The sequence below is a fragment of the Lithobates pipiens genome, unplaced genomic scaffold (assembly GCF_037356315.1).
Source record: "Lithobates pipiens isolate NorthernLeopardFrog02 unplaced genomic scaffold, aLitPip1_a1.2 Scaffold_22, whole genome shotgun sequence".
NCBI classification, from domain to species: Eukaryota; Metazoa; Chordata; class Amphibia; order Anura; family Ranidae; genus Lithobates; species Lithobates pipiens.
The window spans coordinates 29,122,449-29,141,876 of record NW_027507784.1 but is presented as its reverse complement, the minus strand read 5'-3'; the positions used below and the strand labels follow the sequence as shown (position 1 = coordinate 29,141,876).

Genomic DNA, 19,428 nt, shown 5'->3' with positions numbered 1-19,428 from the left:
GCTGCACACACACTGCACACCTCATTCTGGTTTTAGTTTCTAAAGCTGTAAACAGGAAACACAGGACTGTATCCTGTAGGATGTGTGTGTGAATATAACCTGCCCCCCCCCCCCCCCCCCACCATAACCCTCTAGGTGATCACTGGATTGTACATTTGTACGGAGCAGCTTTTCTATTGGTCATAAATACCTCCATCCATCCATCCATGGATGTGCAGGTACTCCCGGGGTTAATGTGCGGGAATGTGCTGTGTACAGTATATGTTCTGTACATTCTGTACTGCAGTTCTGGGTGTATGTTCTGTACATTCTGCACGAAGGCCCTGAGGGGACAGGAGATTCCGGGAAAGGGAAGGATCGCTCTGCACAACAGCCGCATACTTAGCTGGAGAGGGACTACAAGTCCCAGCATGCAGGAGCAGAGCCCAGACCAGGACTGACTGTATGGATCCCATATGGGGCAGGTTTGGACACTACAAGAGTCAAGGGCAGATACACAATAAAATGACACATCCCTCGTATAACACGTTATAAAACCTGCATGTGTTTTATGAGACCCCGAGGTGATCCCATGAATCAGACACTGCGCTCCTCTACCGATCATGTGATGTCTTCATGCCGCCAGGAACTTGTCCAATATTTTACATTACAGATACAGAGATGTTCACTTAGATGTTACCAGATCATCTCCCGCCATGAAGCCCGACTGTTCCTGTCCACCGCGGTGTGTTGGGCGTCTCCAACCATCTTTCTTTGTTCCTCCTCCTGTTACATTCTCCATGTTAACAAATCCAACAGGGATGGTGAGAACCCCTTATAATGGGCACAGCGGATGTACAGACCCGGGAACTCAGCACAGGGATGGTGGGGACACCTCATAATGGGCACAGCGGGTGTACAGACCCGGGAACTCAGCACAGGGATGGTGGGGACACCTCATAATGGGCACAGCGGATGTACAGACCCGGGAACTCAGCACAGGGATGGTGGGAACCCCTCATAATGGGCACAGCGGGTGTACAGACCCGGGAACTCAGCACAGGGATGGTGGGAACCCAACATAATGGGCACAGAAGGTGTAAAGACCCTGGAACTCAGCCCAGGGATGGTGGGGAAACTGCCATTCTGTTCCTTGACAGCGAAGTGTGAGGTTGCTAGTTCCTTTGCTCCTGTGCTTCCAGAGACCAGGGGCTAGAGTTACTTCTCTGCCCCAGGAGGGATGCTGGATCCTGGGAAGGAACCCTGGCAGGGGCACCCTGGATGGGCCTGACCAAAGGAGTGATGAGTGCCTGCCTGCCTTTAGACAGAGGATTGTTGGAAAGCTGAGGCGGATTGAGAAAGAAGAGGAGAAATTGTACATTTTGATGGCTGTATTTCGGAAGAAAAAACAAGTTTGTGCCAAATTATACAGCAAGAAGAGGCGGCTCTGAGGCCTGAGGTGAAGGACTTGGAGTAAGCTGTTAAGAAGCAGAAGGAGCTGGTGAGCTCTCTGAAGGAGAATAGTGGCACATTTAAAGAGAAATCTAGAAATGAGGAGCGATTTAATAGCATGAGGAGAGGAGCCGCTTCCTGCATGGAAAGTGACCCCATCAGTGAGGAGATGCAGATACCAACAGAGTCAGCAGGGAGTGAGAAAGTGGGCCCGGAGGATGAGCCCAGCTCTTCAACACCTCAGACATCTGCTGAGCCCTCAATTGCGGAGGCCTCTCCCTCCCTCTGTAACAGCAATATGGAACATCTGAGCAGGAGGTTGAGGGAGGTACTGGCACGCTGAAGTTCATCTGTTAGCTGGAATCCCTAGATGATGATGATGAGAAGATGGACACCATTCCTCACTCTGTGAAACAGAGACCTGTTGCGAGAGCAAGATCCGCCATGAAGTCTGAAACAACTGGGGGGGTAGGGGGTTGGGGGAAGTCTGATCCCACCATCAGCCATGACATTGTAAAGGTAACAAAACAGCAAGCAGGTACAGTGTTTGTGCAGGATGGTAATGTGGACTTTATTAGTGACAATGGGCTTGCTGAAGGTTGTAGTGCTACGGGCAGTCAGCCCAGACCCATAGACAATGTGCAGTCTGAGTTACCTGCTGAAAACAAAACTTCAGATCAAACTGGTGTGAGTAACTGTCAGCTTCTGGGGGAAGAGTCTGCAGTGTGGAGCTCCATGGACAATACAGAGACTTTGCCTGCACCAGGCACAGCGGCTGTTCCTGAGAGTAGTGGAGGAGATGCTGGGAGTAGTAGTACTACAACTCTCCAGGAGTCTGCAGCAGCCAAGACTGTGATGGCTCCCATGATTGAAGCCGAGTGTTCGGGGGAGGGGGTGGGTCCTGCCTCTGCTAATCAGAAGACTACTATCCCAGCTGATTCAGACACTCTGCCAGCAGGTTTGAATGTGTCTGAGGACAAGACTGCAAATGCTGGTGGTGGAAGAAAAACTTATGCTGGTGTTGCTGCCACAGGATCTGGGAAGGGGGAGCAAGCAGGGAGGGAGCATGGGGACGTTCTATCTTCCTCCCTGTTTAAAAGGAGGAATGTTGTCCAGTTAAAATGGGAAGGCGATGGAAACCCCCCACATAGGAGGACAGTGGTGGATAAAATCCTGCAGATGGGGTTTAGACCTGCAGATATCTTCACCCTGATCAGTCCGGCAGGTTCCTATGAATATGATTTGTCCTTTATCTGTCCGGAGTCTTTGGACATATTTTGGGAGAAGTTTGAACACGTGTGTAGGGGCCTGCCGGACTGGAAAGGGCTCATCCCCAAGCTTATATCACGCCAGCCCCCCATTAAAATGGTGACAATACTTGTCCGTAATGAGTCTATACCCCAAGGGGAACTAACTGTATGGTTGAGGAGGTATGGGGACGTCCTGAGCCCCCTAAGAAAGATTTTGGACGATCGGGGAATATGGACAGGGGGATGGTCTGTGCAGCTAAAATTAAAGGTCATTGACAATGTTGTCCAGCATCTGCCATCCTCAGCTTTCCTGGGGAGGGACAGGCTGACCATCTTCTACCCGGGCCAGCCAAAGCTCTGCAACAAATGTGGAGATAAAGGGCATCTTGCATCCTCCTGTCCAGTGATGAAGTGCTCTCTATGTCAGGGTATAGGGCATTTGGCAAAGGACTGTAATATAAAGGTGTAATCTGTGCAATGCGGTGGGACATCCTTACAGTCAATGTCCTGAGGCAATGCACAACAAGCCGGAGCTCATGAGAGAGTTCTTTCGTCTGGACATGGAGGATGCTCAGAGCTCAGCAGCTGGGGGGGCTGTGAGTCCATCTGAGTCTGTGCCAATACCCAATGTGTCTGTAGTGCCCCAGTCTGTGCCGCCCCAGTCTGTGCCAATACCCAACGTGTCTGTGTCTCCCCAGTCTGTGCCAATACCCAACGTGTCTCTGTCTCCCCAGTCTGTGCCAATACCCAACGTGTCTCTGTCTCCCCAGTCTGTGCCAATACCCAACGTGTCTCTGTCTCCCCAGGCTGTGCCAATACCCAACGTGTCTCTGTCTCCCCCAGGCTGTGCCAATACCCAACGTGTCTCTGTCTCCCCAGTCTGTGCCAATACCCAACGTGTCTCTGTCTCCCCAGTCTGTGCCAATACCCAACGTGTCTCTGTCTCCCCAGGCTGTGCCAATACCCAACGTGTCTCTGTCTCCCCAGTCTGTGCCAATACCCAACGTGTCTCTGTCTCCCCAGTCTGTGCCAATACCCAACGTGTCTCTGTCTCCCCAGTCTGTGCCAATACCCAACGTGTCTCTGTCTCCCCAGTCTGTGCCAATACCCAACGTGTCTCTGTCTCCCCAGTCTGTGCCAATACCCAACGTGTCTCTGTCTCCCCAGTCTGTGCCAATACCCAACGTGTCTCTGTCTCCCCAGGCTGTGCCAATACCCAACGTGTCTCTGTCTCCCCAGTCTGTGCCAATACCCAACGTGTCTCTGTCTCCCCAGTCTGTGCCAATACCCAACGTGTCTCTGTCTCCCCAGTCTGTGCCAATACCCAACGTGTCTCTGTCTCCCCAGTCTGTGCCAATACCCAACGTGTCTCTGTCTCCCCAGTCTGTGCCAATACCCAACGTGTCTCTGTCTCCCCAGTCTGTGCCAATACCCAACGTGTCTCTGTCTCCCCAGTCTGTGCCAATACCCAACGTGTCTCTGTCTCCCCAGTCTGTGCCAATACCCAACGTGTCTCTGTCTCCCCAGTCTGTGCCAATACCCAACGTGTCTCTGTCTCCCCAGTCTGTGCCAATACCCAACGTGTCTCTGTCTCCCCAGTCTGTGCCAATACCCAACGTGTCTCTGTCTCCCCAGTCTGTGCCAATACCCAACGTGTCTCGGTCTCCCCAGTCTGTGCCAATACCCAACGTGTCTCGGTCTCCCCAGTCTGTAGGTAAGGTTTCAGTTGCCGAGAATGTGTCCAATCCTTCTGTGTCTTCTAAAATTGCAGGTGCATCAAGTGCGGTGCCAGTCCCCCTCCCTCGACGCTGCAGGGTCTCTGTTACGGGTCATGGGGTGCAGAGGAGTGGGGTGGATAGTGAAGAGGCTGGCCTGGTGGTAGATAAGGGAAGTGAGAGTGGGGGGAGGGGGGTGAAGAGGGGGATAGGTGTGGGGAGGCTGTTGACTCCAGTTTGACCAAGGATGATATGGAGTGGTTGGAGGATAAAAGGAAGAGGGGCAAAAGGAAGGGGGAAAAAAAAGGAGGTACAGTTACCTTAAGTCCTAAGGTTTTGCATTTAGAAAATAAGTTGATGGGTGGGACTTGTTCAGTTCAGCGTCCTCTATGGATGATGAGTGTCAGGGTGCAATGAAGCGCGCTGGTTCTCCGGGCAGAGGGAGTAGTCAGGCTAAGAAGCGTCTGCCTCAACTACCCTAATGGCAGTTCCCACTCCGGTTTTATAAAAGGCTACATGCATGGTGACGGTGATGTTCCTTAGTCTGGCTCTCCCGTAGGGATTATGTTGTACGCATTTTGTTTTGCACCATTTATTATGTTCTTGTTTTGTATAGTCATATTCAATTATTTTGTAAATACGTTTTATTTATTTATTTATTATGGTTTTATTGTATATAAGTTGTTGTTTGTAAGATTTTCAATAAACAAAAGCAGGTGTACAGACCCGGGAACTCAGCACAGGGATGGTGGGAACCTCTCATAATGGGCACAGCAGGTGTACAGACCTGGGAACTCAGCACAGGGATGGTGGGAACCCCTCATAATGGGCACAGCAGGTATACAGACCCAGGAACTCAGCACAGAGATGGTGGGAACCCCTCATAATGGGCACAGCAGGTGCACAGACCCAGGAACTCAGCACAGGGATGGTGGGAACCCCTCATAATGGGCACAGCAGGTGTACAGACCTGGGAACTCAGCACAGGGATGGTGGGAACCCCTCATAATGGGCACAGCAGGTATACAGACCCAGGAACTCAGCACAGGGATGGTGGGAACCCCTCATAATGGGCACAGCAGGTGTACAGACCCAGGAACTCAGGACAGGGATGGTGGGAACCCCTCATAATGGGCACAGCAGGTGTACAGACCCGGGAACTCAGCACAGAGATGGTGGGAACCCCTCATAATGGGCACAGCAGGTATACAGACCCAGGAACTCAGCACAGAGATGGTGGGAACCCCTCATAATGGGCACAGCAGGTGCACAGACCCAGGAACTCAGCACAGGGATGGTGGGAACCCCTCATAATGGGCACAGCAGGTGTACAGACCTGGGAACTCAGCACAGGGATGGTGGGAACCCCTCATAATGGGCACAGCAGGTATACAGACCCAGGAACTCAGCACAGGGATGGTGGGAACCCCTCATAATGGGCACAGCAGGTATACAGACCCAGGAACTCAGCACAGGGATGGTGGGAACCCCTCATAATGGGCACAGCAGGTATACAGACCCAGGAACTCAGCACAGGGATGGTGGGAACCCCTCATAATGGGCACAGCAGGTGTGCAGACCCAGGAACTCAGGACAGGGATGGTGGGAACCCCTCATAATGGGCACAGCAGGTGTACAGACCCAGGAACTCAGCACAGGGATGGTGGGAACCCCTCATAATGGGCACAGCAGGTATACAGACCCAGGAACTCAGCACAGGGATGGTGGGAACCCCTCATAATGGGCACAGCAGGTATACAGACCCAGGAACTCAGCACAGAGATGGTGGGAACCCCTCATAATGGGCACAGCAGGTATACAGACCCAGGAACTCAGCACAGGGATGGTGGGAACCTCTCATAATGGGCACAGCAGGTGTACAGACCCAGGAACTCAGCACAGGGATGGTGGGAACCTCTCATAATGGGCACAGCAGGTATACAGACCCAGGAACTCAGCACAGAGATGGTGGGAACCCCCTCATAATGGGCACAGGTGGTGCACAGACCCAGGAACTCAGCACAGGGATGGTGGGAACCCCTCATAATGGGCACAGCAGGTGTAGAAACCCAGGAACTTGGCCAACATAGGGTTTCACCATTCCACACTCTACCAAAACTAAAAAATAAAAGTTTTGTCTGAAAATGTCATTGCAGACAAAGTTTCCGGACCCCCATATAAATGGAGAAGACTTCTTGAGTTATGTACATTATACGGTAATGTAACTCCCATAAAACTTATAGGAAAGAAAAGTATGAACAAAGTCCAAGGCTGTCTGGAGAGTGTGTGTGTGTGTGGTGGGGGGGGAGCTGGGTGGTGTGTGTGTTGGGGGGGTGGTGTGTGTGTGGTGGGGGGGAGCTGGGTGGTGTGTGTGTGTGGTGGGGGGAAGCTGGGTGGTGTGTGTGTGTGGTGGGGGGGGGTGGTGTGTGTGTGTGTGGTGGGGGGGGTGGTGTGTGTGTGTGTGGGTGGGGGGGGGGGGGGGGGGGGGGGGGGGGGTGGTGTGTGTGTGTGGTGGGGGGGGGGGGGGGGGGGGGGGGTGGTGTGTGTGTGTGGTGGGGGGGGGGGGGGGGGGGTGGTGTGTGTGTGTGGTGGGGGGGGGGGGGGGGGTGTGTGTGTGTGGTGGGGGGGGGTGGTGTGTGTGTGGTGGGGGGGGTGGTGGTGTGTGTGTGTGGTGGGGGGGGTGGTGGTGTGTGTGTGTGGTGGGGGGGGTGGTGGTGTGTGTGTGTGGTGGGGGGGGTGGTGGTGTGTGTGTGTGGTGGGGGGGGTGGTGGTGTGTGTGTGTGGTGGGGGGGGGTGGTGGTGTGTGTGTGTGGTGGGGGGGGGTGGTGTGTGTGTGTGTGGTGGGGGGGGTGGTGTGTGTGTGTGTGGTGGGGGGGGTGGTGTGTGTGTGTGTGGTGGGGGGGTGGTGTGTGTGTGTGTGGTGGGGGGGGGGTGGTGTGTGTGTGTGGTGGGGGGGGGGGGGGGGGGGGTGGTGTGTGTGTGTGGGTGGGGGGGGGGGGGGGGTGGTGTGTGTGTGTGGTGGGGGGGGGGGGGTGGTGTGTGTGTGTGGTGGGGGGGGGGGTGGTGTGTGTGTGGTGGGGGGGGTGGTGGTGTGTGTGTGTGGTGGGGGGGGTGGTGGTGTGTGTGTGTGGTGGGGGGGGTGGTGGTGTGTGTGTGTGGTGGGGGGGGTGGTGTGTGTGTGTGTGGTGGGGGGGGGTGTGTGTGTGTGTGTGTGGTGGGGGGGGGTGGTGTGTGTGTGTGTGGTGGGGGGGGTGGTGTGTGTGTGTGTGGTGGGGGGGGTGGTGTGTGTGTGTGTGGTGGGGGGGGTGGTGTGTGTGTGTGTGGTGGGGGGGGTGGTGTGTGTGTGTGTGGTGGGGGGGGTGGTGTGTGTGTGTGTGGTGGGGGGGGTGGTGTGTGTGTGTGGTGGGGGGGGTGGTGTGTGTGTGTGTGGTGGGGGGGGGGTGGTGTGTGTGTGTGGTGGGGGGGGTGGTGTGTGTGTGTGGTGGGGGGGGGTGGTGTGTGTGTGTGTGGTGGGGGGGGTGGTGTGTGTGTGTGTGGTGGGGGGGGTGGTGTGTGTGTGTGTGTGGTGGGGGGGTGGTGTGTGTGTGTGTGGTGGGGGGGGTGGTGTGTGTGTGTGTGGTGGGGGGGTGGTGTGTGTGTGTGTGGTGGGGGGGGTGGTGTGTGTGTGTGTGGTGGGGGGGGTGGTGTGTGTGTGTGGTGGGGGGAGCTGGGTGGTGTGTGTGTGTGGTGGGGGGGCTGGTGTGTGTGTGTGGTGGGGGGCTGGTGTGTGTGTGTGGTGGGGGGGCTGGTGTGTGTGTGTGGTGGGGGGGCTGGTGTGTGTGTGTGGTGGGGGGGGTGGTGTGTGTGTGTGGTGGGGGGGGTGGTGTGTGTGTGTGTGTGTGGTGGGGGGGGGGGGTGGTGTGTGTGTGTGGTGGGGGGGGTGGTGTGTGTGTGTGTGTGTGGTGGGGGGGGGGGGTGGTGTGTGTGTGTGTGTGTGGTGGGGGGGTGGTGGTGTGTGTGTGTGGTGGGGGGGGGTGGTGTGTATCTTACCCTACAATAACCAAGAGGGGGCTTTCTGCAACCCTTCTGTGACCACAAACACACACAAAGTGCCATGGACAAAGAAACCAAAAGCGTCTGGGGCAGACCAGTCCACCTCTGAATTTCTTTTTGGTGTATCACTGGACAAAATGAGCCGGTACCTCATCCCATGTATGTGGATGGATGGGATCATTGGGGGTTATTTACGAAAGGAAAATCCACTTTGCACTGCAAGTGCAGTCGCTCTCAATCTAAGAGGTAGATCTGAAATGAGGGGAAGCTCTGCTGATTTTATCATCCATTCATGTGCAAGCTAAAATGCTGTTTTTTATTTTCCTTGTATGTCCCCCTCGGATCTACTTTACTTCCAAGTGCACTTGCAGTGCAAAGTGGATTTTCCTTTTGTATATAACCCCCAATGTGCACAATATAGTTGGATTGGGGGGGGGGGGGGGATGATTATATCCAAGATATATGGATTGGGGGGGTCACTAGATGGGTGTAGTATCAGGCGGTATATAGGGGGTAGTATATATCAGGCAGTATATAGATGGGGGGTTGTATACATCAGGCTGTATATAGATGGGAGGGTGTATATACGAGGTAGTATATAGATGGGAGGGTGTATATATCAGGCAGTATATAGATGGGGGGGTGTATATATCAGGCAGTATATAGATGGGGGGTGTATATATCAGGCAGTATATAGGAAAACCTCAGTGTACAGCATTGTGTGGGTGTATCAGGCTGTATATAGATGGGGGGTTGTATATATCAGGCAGTATATAGATAGGGGGGTTGTATATATCAGGCAGTAGATATATAGGGGGGTTGTATATATCAGGCAGTAGATATATAGGGGGGTTGTATATATCAGGCAGTAGATATATAGGGGTTGTATATATCAGGCAGTAGATATATAGGGGGGTTGTATATATCAGGCAGTAGATATATAGGGGGGTTGTATATATCAGGCAGTATATAGATAGGGGGGGTTGTATATATCAGGCAGTATATAGATAGGGGGGGTTGTATATATCAGGCAGTATATAGATAGGGGGGGTTGTATATATCAGGCAGTATATAGCTAGGGGGGGTTGTATATATCAGGCAGTATATAGATAGGGGGGGTTGTATATATCAGGCAGTATATAGATAGGGGGGGTTGTATATATCAGGCAGTATATAGATAGGGGGGGTTGTATATATCAGGCAGTATATAGATAGGGGGGGTTGTATATATCAGGCAGTATATAGATAGGGGGGGTTGTATATATCAGGCAGTATATAGATAGGGGGGGTTGTATATATCAGGCAGTATATAGCTAGGGGAGGTTGTATATATCAGGCATTATATAGATAGGGGGGGTTGTATATATCAGGCAGTATACAGATAGAGGGGTTGTATACATCATGCAGTATATAGATGGGGGTTTGTATACATCATGCAGTATATAGATGGGGGGTTGTATACATCATGCAGTATATAGATGGGGAGGTTGTATACATCAGGCAGCATATAGATGGGGGGGGGGTTGTATATATCATGCAGTATATAGATAGGGGGGTTGTATATATCAGGCAGTATATAGATAGGGGGAGTTGTATATATCAGGCAGTATATAGATAGGGGGAGTTGTATATATCAGGCAGTATATAGATAGGGGGAGTTGTATATATCAGGCAGTATATAGATAGGGGGGGTTGTATATATCAGGCAGCATATAGATAGGGGGGGTTGTATATATCATGCAGTATATAGATAGGGGGGGTTGTATATATCAGGCAGTATATAGATAGGGGGGGTTGTATATATCAGGCAGCATATAGATAGGGGGTTGTATATATCAGGCAGCATATAGATGGGGGGTTGTATATATCATGCAGTATATACATGGGGGTTGTATATATCATGCAGTATATAGATGGAGGGTTGTATATATCATGCAGTATATAGATGGAGGGTTGTATATATCAGGCAGTATATAGACGGGGGGTTGTATATATCAGGCTGTATATAGATGGGGGGGGTGTATATATCAGGCTGTATATAGATAAGGGGGGTTGTATATATCAGGCTGTATATAGATAAGGGGGGTTGTATATATCAGGCTGTATATAGATAAGGGGGGTTGTATATATCAGGCTGTATATAGATGGGGGGGGTGTATAGATCAGGCTGTATATAGATGGGGGGGTTGTATAGATCAGGCTGTATATAGATGGGGGGTTGTATAGATCAGGCTGTATATAGATGGGGGGGTTGTATAGATCAGGCTGTATATAGATGGGGGGTTGTATATATCATGCAGTATATAGGAAGACCTCAGTGTACAGCACTGCGTGGGTGTATCAGGCTATATACAGAGGGGGAGGGTGCAGTACAGCCCTCTCTCCTCTCGGTATATATAATATATATCTCAGGCAGTAATATTTGCTCTCACCTGTCTCTCCGGCCTCCCCTGACTTCTCCAGCCGACCCCTCACCAGTCACCAGCGATCTCCCTCCCAGCATGCAGCGAGGCCCAGGGCGGAGCCGCAGCCAGCCAGTGATGTCTCTGCCCGGAGGTGGGCGGGGCCGGGCGGCCATGTTGTTGTAGCCCAGGATGGGGACGTGTGAAGTCAGGATGGGAGGATTGAGGGGGGAGGAGATGCTGAGTCACCTCAGAGTCGGAGAACACAGTGTTCTAGGTCTACATATCTCTATGGCAACCACATCCTACTCTGTTACCACAAAGACAGACCATCAGAATCACTTTACCAAAGGTGGTGACGTCACTGCTGTACATTTTGTGGATGACGTCACCCCCATGTGGAGTGATGTGACTTTCATGTTATATGACAGATCTGGGAGCTCCCTGTGTGTCCGAATATGTAGGATATGGAGAACTGTGATATTATATAGGAATTGTCTCTCCTAGAAAGGGTCCGCCAATCATATAATCAGGTATAATTTGCTCCCGTAGTGCAATCAGCTTACTAAATAATAACTTTTCCTAATAAATTTATTTAAAGAGCAACTCCGGGAAATGTTTTTTCCCATGCAGTGATGCTGTGCCCATACTGTGTGGGTTAACGCCTCGTTTTGTCCAGGAGTGCACTGAAAGACTTATCCGATCCTCCTGAAAACTGCGCTCCCCCGCGTCCACCAGTGGACTATTCCTGCCATCCTCACATCCAGAGTCAGCCTAGGGCGTGAGGACATCAGGCACAGTCCATGCACAGGACCACTACCGTTGGGGGGGGGGGGGGGGCAGGAGCAGCAGGTTCTGGTCTTGCACTCGGAGGATGAGGTAAGTATAACTCTACTCTCTGCACCTCCTAGACAAAAACGAGCAGTTAACTCATGCAGTGTGGGCATTTTTTTTCTTTAACGTAAAACTAAAGGCTCCCAGGCCAAGTGGGCATGGGCTTGAGCCACAGCCCGACAAATCCACCCGGAAATGGTGGACAACGAGGCCGGCCTGTTTTTTTTTCTAGGCTCATTTGTGACTATCAACGGGGAATCTGTCTTCAGAATCGAGGTGGTATAATTCAGCTAAACTCTATCAGCCTGCACTACATTCAAATAATTAAGCGCCACTTCCTTGGGATAGGAGGGGTTTTAGGACACAGAGAAGGCAAGATGATGTCCTCATAGAAGTGGAACTCAAACTCCACCTTCAGCAGGAAAGAGGCCGAAGAACCACCTTATCCCTATGAAGCACCAAAACACAGTTGCTTACCAGAGAGAGGCGTTAGCTTGGAGAACATGCACACCAAAGTGATGGCCACCAGGAAGGCCGCTTTTTGCAAACGAGTCGGCAGATGAATTTTCTCAAATGTTCTCGAAGGGAGGCTTTTGCGGGGCTGACAAAACTAGATATTCACATTCCACAGCATCAGTGGAGGTCTTGTAGGCAGAACAACTTGCTTAACCCTCCGAATGAATGAACGACCCAGGGAAAGGGAAGCCAATGGGTGTTAAAAAAAAAGCAAGGCCAGGGCGGGAACCTGACCCTTCACAGTGCTAAGGGTCATCCGTTGGTCCACACCCCATTGAAGAAAGGCCAAATTGACAGCAGCAGAATATTAGTGATGGTGAAACCCCAATAGGTAAACCAAGCCTTCCAGATATGATAATAAATGAATAAATGGTCTCTTGATGTCACGGTGGTCGCTTAGATAGACTTATCTATATTAGTTCTGGGTTCACTCATTTTTTTTCAGTGGTACTTATTTCAGTACCCATTATTACCACTAGGAGGCACCATTTAGGATCAGTGGTGGTTATAGGCAGGGACGGCACATGACCACCACTCTATTCACAAGTGGGAGTTCGTTCTCCCCTTCCTCACCCCCCCCCCCCCCCTCTCTTTCTCCTCACTTATCAACAAATAATATCTTTGTTTAGATATTGGTTGGCAGCTGGGGTTCAATCACCCTCCCAGTCGCCGGGTAAGGCTTTTTTTCCCCCCAATTTGGTTCTGGCCTGTCCAGGGGCAAGGGCGTATAGGTAAGACTCTGATTTCACTGTCTCCACTATTGTTTTGTTAAATCAATTTTTATCTTGTAATTCTCGATGATCTCTATATATTTTTATATTTATGAGTAATTTATATATTTTTAGATGAAGGTAATTCCTGAAGAAGCTGAGAAGCGAAACTAGTCGAAATACCTCACCTTCCCCTATGAAATTGCGATACAACTTGAATTTGTAATATTTTTATTCTAATAAATTGTACTATTTTTATGTAATACTTGTCTCTTTTCTCACTTTGATGCAATAAATTTATGTGTACCGTAATAGTCCCCTTGCTCACACCTTATCTCTGATTGGATTGGAGACCAGAGATCTCGACATATCCAGTTCATATACAATTGGGATGAGGGTGCACAGTAATACTTTATAACTTTTAACCTTCTTGTGAGGCCACCCATTTCATAATAAATGAAACAGGAAGTGGACCTTCCGAGCCCGAAGCACCCCCTTGTCCTTCAGCACCTGGCTTTCAACAGTAATGTTATTAAAGCCGGCGATTGTAAAGCAGGGTGCAGGATCGGATTTTGGAAGAAAAGGTCCAGGCTAAGTGAAGATGGAATGGCACCTCAGCAACCAACCAGATGAGATCCACGAACCAAGCCCAGCATGGCAAATCTGGGGCCACCAGAGTTACTGGAATGCCCTGATGCTCTATCCTCTGCAACAACCAGGGCAGTAAAGGTATATATATCAGGGAGTACTTATCCCACAGAGCCACCAGGGCATACAAAACATCGGCCAAGGAAACACGTCACTCCACACATGGGTGCTAGCCCAGGGTCGCTTCCAAGGAACTCATATATTAACCACTTCCCACCCGGCCAATGCATATATACGGCCGGGTGGGAGCCGTCTACTCCTGATAGGACGTTCAGGAACGTCCTTCAGGAGTAGCGGGATCGCGCGCGCCCGCGCAGCGGCGCAATCCCGATGTGCTCGTGTCACCCGGACACGGCACATCTCAGATCGGCAGGAGGGCTCTGTGATTGGCCCTCCTGATCACATGACGGCCGTGTCCAATCACGGCCGTCATGTGATGTAAACAAACAGCCGGTTGCTAGGCAATCGGCTGTCCTCTCCTCACACGGAAGTCACCGCTGAGGAGAGGAGAGCAGAACTCTGCAGCCGGCTGATGATCAGTGAGTATGGGCTGCTTTTTACAGCTTTTTACTCACTGATCATCAGTGTAGTGTAAACACACAACACACCACACAGTATAAACACAGTCCCCACATATGTCCCCAAAACACACATGTCCCCAAAACATACATGTCCCCAAATAATAAAAACACATGTCCCTAATAATAAAAACATGTCCCCCACATATGTCCCACTAAAATCACATGTCCCAATGATTATCTGCACACATATGTACGTGATCACCTGCACACATATGTACATGATCATTTGCGTACATATGTCCGTGATCACACAAACCAATTATTATACACTTAACGGAATTTTTTTTACCAAAAACATGTAGCAGAATACATTTTGGCTTAAATTTATGACAAAATTGGATTTTATTGGATTTCTTTTCAAATAGAAAAAAGAAAATATAGTTTTTTTTCCAAATTTCCGCTATTTTTGCGCTTATATCGCAAAAAAAAAAAAAACGGAGTCGTGAATAAATAACACCAAAATAAAGCTCTATTTGTGCGAAAAAAATGATAACAATTTCATTTGGGTACAGTGTAGCATGACCGCGCAATTGTCACTGAAAGAGCGAGAGCGCTGAAAGCTGAAAATTGGGCTGGGAAGGAAGGGGGTGAAAGTGCCCTGTATTGTAGTGGTTAAGAAGAAAACTCATATATTAAAGCAGAGGTCCACCCTAAAGTGGACCTTACGCTCATTGGAACCCTCCCCCCCTCCGGCGCCACAATTGGCACCTTTCAGGGGGGAGGGGGGTGCAGGTACCTGTACAGTACAGGTATCTGCACCCACTTCTGGCGTAGATTCTGCAGAAGTTACGCCCCTTTCCACAGAATCTACGCCCCTTTCCGAAGGTCCCCCGCTGCCTGTTGGGAAACACACGGATCCCAGAGACAGCGGGGACCATCCTTATTGCGCAGCGCGACTTGCGCATGTGCAGTAGGGAACCGGGAAATGAACTTCCTGATTCCAATACCCAAGATGGCGGCGGCAGCACCCGAGAGACGATCGAGAGATCGGCTTCCGGTGCCGACATCGCGGGCGCGCTGGGCGGGTAAGTGTCATTATTTGAAAAGTCAGCAGCTGCAGTATTTGTAGCTGCTGGCTTTTAAAAAATTTAAAAAACGGGGCGGACTCCCGCTTTAAGAAGAAATGGCTAGTCTTGAGTCCATTTATTGATCCACACAGGACAGTGGCAGGTACAGCGTTTCACGCAAATACGCTGTGCTTATTCACAACCTTCTGTAGCTGCCACTGTCCTGTGTGGATTATTGTTCAGATGTTGCAATAAATGGACTCAAGACTAGCCATGGTGTGCAGCCATTTCTTCTTCATATACTCCATTTTGTAGGCAGAGGACGCCACCTCCAAAACCCATTTGTCCGAACTGAATATAGCCAGCAGTGCGAAAAAAATTAGAAGACGTCCCCCCACCTTTAGATGTTGTGGTGGAGTGAACCTTCATGCAGAGGTGGGATTTTCGGCTTGCCAACAGGACACTTGAAACCAGGAGACATGGTGGGCTTAGAAGGAGTGTCTTTAAAGGGGGAACCAGCGGTAGCTGGAAGAGATGATACCAGCACCCACTAGGGGACCCCTAAAAAGCCCACACTGGGGCAAGGGGAAACAAAAAATGCACCCACCCCAGGGAGAACACTCACAGTCTGCAGCAGCTCCTGGGATCTGCAGTCCCATAGCAGTAACCTTCCCAAAGTCTCCAGGGGGAGCCGACCACCCCTTGATCCGCAATCCAGGTGCCACCTGCTCAGTCATGGTGCTGCGAACCATTGTACATGTCCGCCAAGGTGTTGAGCCCCTCCAAGACAATAAAGCTGTTACAGCCAATCCCACCAAGTCAAGGAACTGCATGCGTTTGGAGGCAGTGCTAAGAAGACTACCAGGATCCATATATCTGACCTGTCACCCAGCACCACAATTGATTGTAGATAATAGAAAAGCCTCCTCAAGGAACAAAAAAAAAACTGTAAAAAAATCCACCAGCAGGGCCCGTCCCTAAGGTGTTACTTTCTTTGTTGTACCTAGTATACTATTCTTGCAGGTGATGTAATAACCCAGGGGGGCAAGATCTAGAGATCCGGCAGTGCCATTCAATGAATGGAAGAGAAACTTGGTACAATATCCTTCTGTTCAGCAGAGATTTTCTTGTCCCTCAGTAAAGTAGGATCTGGTAGAGCCCACTGAGCATCTGTTCAGCGTAACACATACTTATGCTAGTCCAGAGCAATGGAGATGACCAAATGACCCTCCATCTGGACCTTTCAAACAAGATAAGGAAGACTTTTTAGGCAAGGGAAAGGATCCACTAATTCCACTAGACCAGTGATGGTGAACCTTGGCACTCCAGATGTTTTGGAACTACATTTCCCATGATGCTCCGCTACACAGCAGAGTGCATGAGCATCATGGGAAATGTAGTTCCAAAACATCTGGGGTGCCAAGGTTCGCCATCACTGCACTAGAGGATCCCTGGACCCAAGGTCAAACCTGCTTAATTTGTTAGTAAACCTGGAGGTCTACATCCAGCGCCTCCCACCTATGACACAGATCCTGGAAAAGCTTCAGGTTTAGAGCTCACTCCCCCAGGTCCACTTGCAGCTGGCTGAGGAAATCTGCCCTTCAATTGCCTTTTCCTGAAATGTACATAACTGACAAGGCTGGAACATGAAGTTCTGCCCAAGACAGGATCCAGACTACATCTTTTGCAGCAACAAGACTTCCTTGATGATTGATGTACACAACTGCCATAGTGTTGTCTGACTGGAGCTGGATCATATGGTCCAGGGCTACAGACACGGCCAGATTGCCTGAAGCTCCGGGATGTTGATTTAAGAGACAAACTCCCAACAACCATGTCCCATGCACCAGCAGAAAGCCAAGGACTCCTCGCCAGCCTATCAGGCGGGCATCTGGTGTGAGGAGTGTCCAAAAGCCCGGAAAGATAGAACTACCTTTACTCCAAAGCCAGATTCTTGAGCTACAAACCAGGGATAACCTGGCCCTCATAGACAAATCAGTCGGTCCACAGACCATATCAACTTGTCCCACGACAACAGAATGTTAAAATGTAGAAGTCTGAAGGGAAACTGGACAAATGGAACTGCCTTAGAAGTGGCTACCATCAGGCCTCAGACACTTATCCAAAAGCAGAGAATCAGATGACTCCTAGACTAGAGTGTCTGAAGTTTCTTCTGGTGAAGGAACACTTTGGAGTATCTGGGTCTAATCATGTACACAGCTCAGGCAAAACGATAATTCATCTTGGAGTCTGTGTATGTATCCCACAAAGGGGTGGCGGTAGAGATCTCAACAGGGCCAGTACTAGAGCCAGCATGTTGGTGAATACCTGAGATGCAGAAAAGAGGCCAAAGGGTGGAGACATGACCTTGTTGTATAGATGACCCACAGCAAAGCCTAGGAAATGCTGCTGCACTGGAAAGATGGCGACATGAAGGTAAGCATACTTAAAGTCTACAGAAGGCAGAACGTCTCCCCGGTGAAGGGAGGCGACAGATTTTGTGGATTTTATGCAGAATTTCTGGATCTGTACAAAGACAGATGCGGGTCAAGGTTTTGTGTAGTGTGAACAGGTTAGAGCAGTGATTGTCAACCAGGGTTCCTCCAGAGGTTGTAGGGGTTCCTTCAGCATTGGGCAATCTCTGAATCTCAGATAAGTTCCCACTCACACCGTTGATCTTTTTAGCTATCTGTAAGGAGGTAATTCTTCCCAATGACCACAAGTGTAAGGACCATTCTTCCCACTGACCATCACACTAATGTATCATGAGTTGTAGATTTCTCATTTTTGGCAGGGGTTCCCCAAGGCCAGAGAAGTATTTCAAGGGTTCCTCTGTGTTGAAAAGGTTGAGAAAGGCTGGGTTAGAGTAAAACCTGTGAAACCATTCTGCCAGAAGAAACTGGGGCAACAATGCCTTGATTCGGTATACCTGAAAGGGCTCAATAATGATCTGCTAGTTTGTGTGGTGACACAGTAAGGTTGGAGGTGAGAAATCAATTGGGGGGGGGGGGGGGGGGCTGAAATCCAAATTGTCACTCTGGGATACAACCTCTTGCATCCAAAAAGGAGAACAGGCTGAGGGAGTGGTGACACAAAGGGGATGTTTCTTAACAAGTTGGGAGAACACATTGCAGTCTGTACCTTTGGTTTCTTCTACTGAGGGAGATTGGTTGTTCTTGCCACCAGTAGCATCCTTCAGGGGTCTCCAAAGTTTAGCTAAAGTGTGGTGACACAGTAAGGTTGGAGGTGAGAAACCGATAGGGGGGAAGAGATCTGAAATATGGTTTGTCGCTTTGAGATACCATCTCCTGCACCCATGCATCCACAAAGGATAGAAGTTTAACTAAAGTGTCTTGTGTATATGAAAGACATGCAGGGGATGGAACAAGAACCTTCTATGAAAAAAAAAAATGTGACAACTGAAGTTTAATAATAAAGCCATGCTATCAGTAAGAGCCCTTTCACACCACACATTGCGTCGGCAGTAAAACACCGATATTTTTAGCGGCGTTTTACCACCAGATTTCGGCCGCTTTTACCCACGCTAGCGGCCGCAAAAGGGTTAAAACCGCCAGCAATAGCGGCGTTTTGCCGGCGGTATTACAGCGCTGTCCCATTGATTTCAATGGGGAGCAGCGGTGGAGAAGCGGTAAACACACCGCTCCAAAGAAGCTGCTGGCAGGACTTTTTTTCTGACGTCCTGCCAGTGCACCGCTGTAGTGTGAAAGCCCTCGGGGCTTTCACACTACACACAATGGTGCAGCTTCTTTAGGGCGGATTGCAGGCGCTATTTCTAACGCTATAGCGCCCGCAAAACGCCCTGGTGTGAAAGGGGTCTAAGAAAGGGATCAACCACAGCAGTCCTTGGATCTTTTCAAGGAATTATCCAATGGGATATGATTTGATTAAGTAGTCACAGCCAGAATCCAATAAAGGGCAGGGATGCCAAATAAGAGAGCTATAGAAAGGACCTTCCAAAGGCATGTTTAGGCCTTTGGAAGGCGGGGGTTGAAGAAACTCAGGTCACGAGTGAAATGCGTCAGTTCACACCATCACACTCCCTGTAGCGTAGACTCAGACCCACCCAGCAGCTGACGAACGCCCCTCAGTAATCCCCGGGAGATCACATACACACACCTGCTCCCTAGAGATATGCTAACCTACCTGCATGTGTTGTATAATACGCCTGAATAGCCGCTAGACACAAGCTCAGCAAAGGAATTGTGAATAATTACTTCCTATCTACTCCTCAAATTGTACCTCCAGTGACCTTTTCTTTACATCATCCATGAACTTTCCATA

At 50.1% G+C, this 19,428-nt stretch overlaps 1 protein-coding gene across 1 annotated transcript in view; it reads right to left on the bottom strand.

The window, feature by feature from the left end:
* BCKDK (branched chain keto acid dehydrogenase kinase) overlaps positions 1–10,976 on the bottom strand; it is a gene marked incomplete at its 3' end in the record, with an annotated part of 45,018 nt that extends 34,042 nt beyond the window's left edge. The window contains 1 exon segment of the mRNA XM_077447216.1: positions 10,861–10,976.
* Between the last annotated feature and the right edge of the window lie 8,452 nt (positions 10,977–19,428).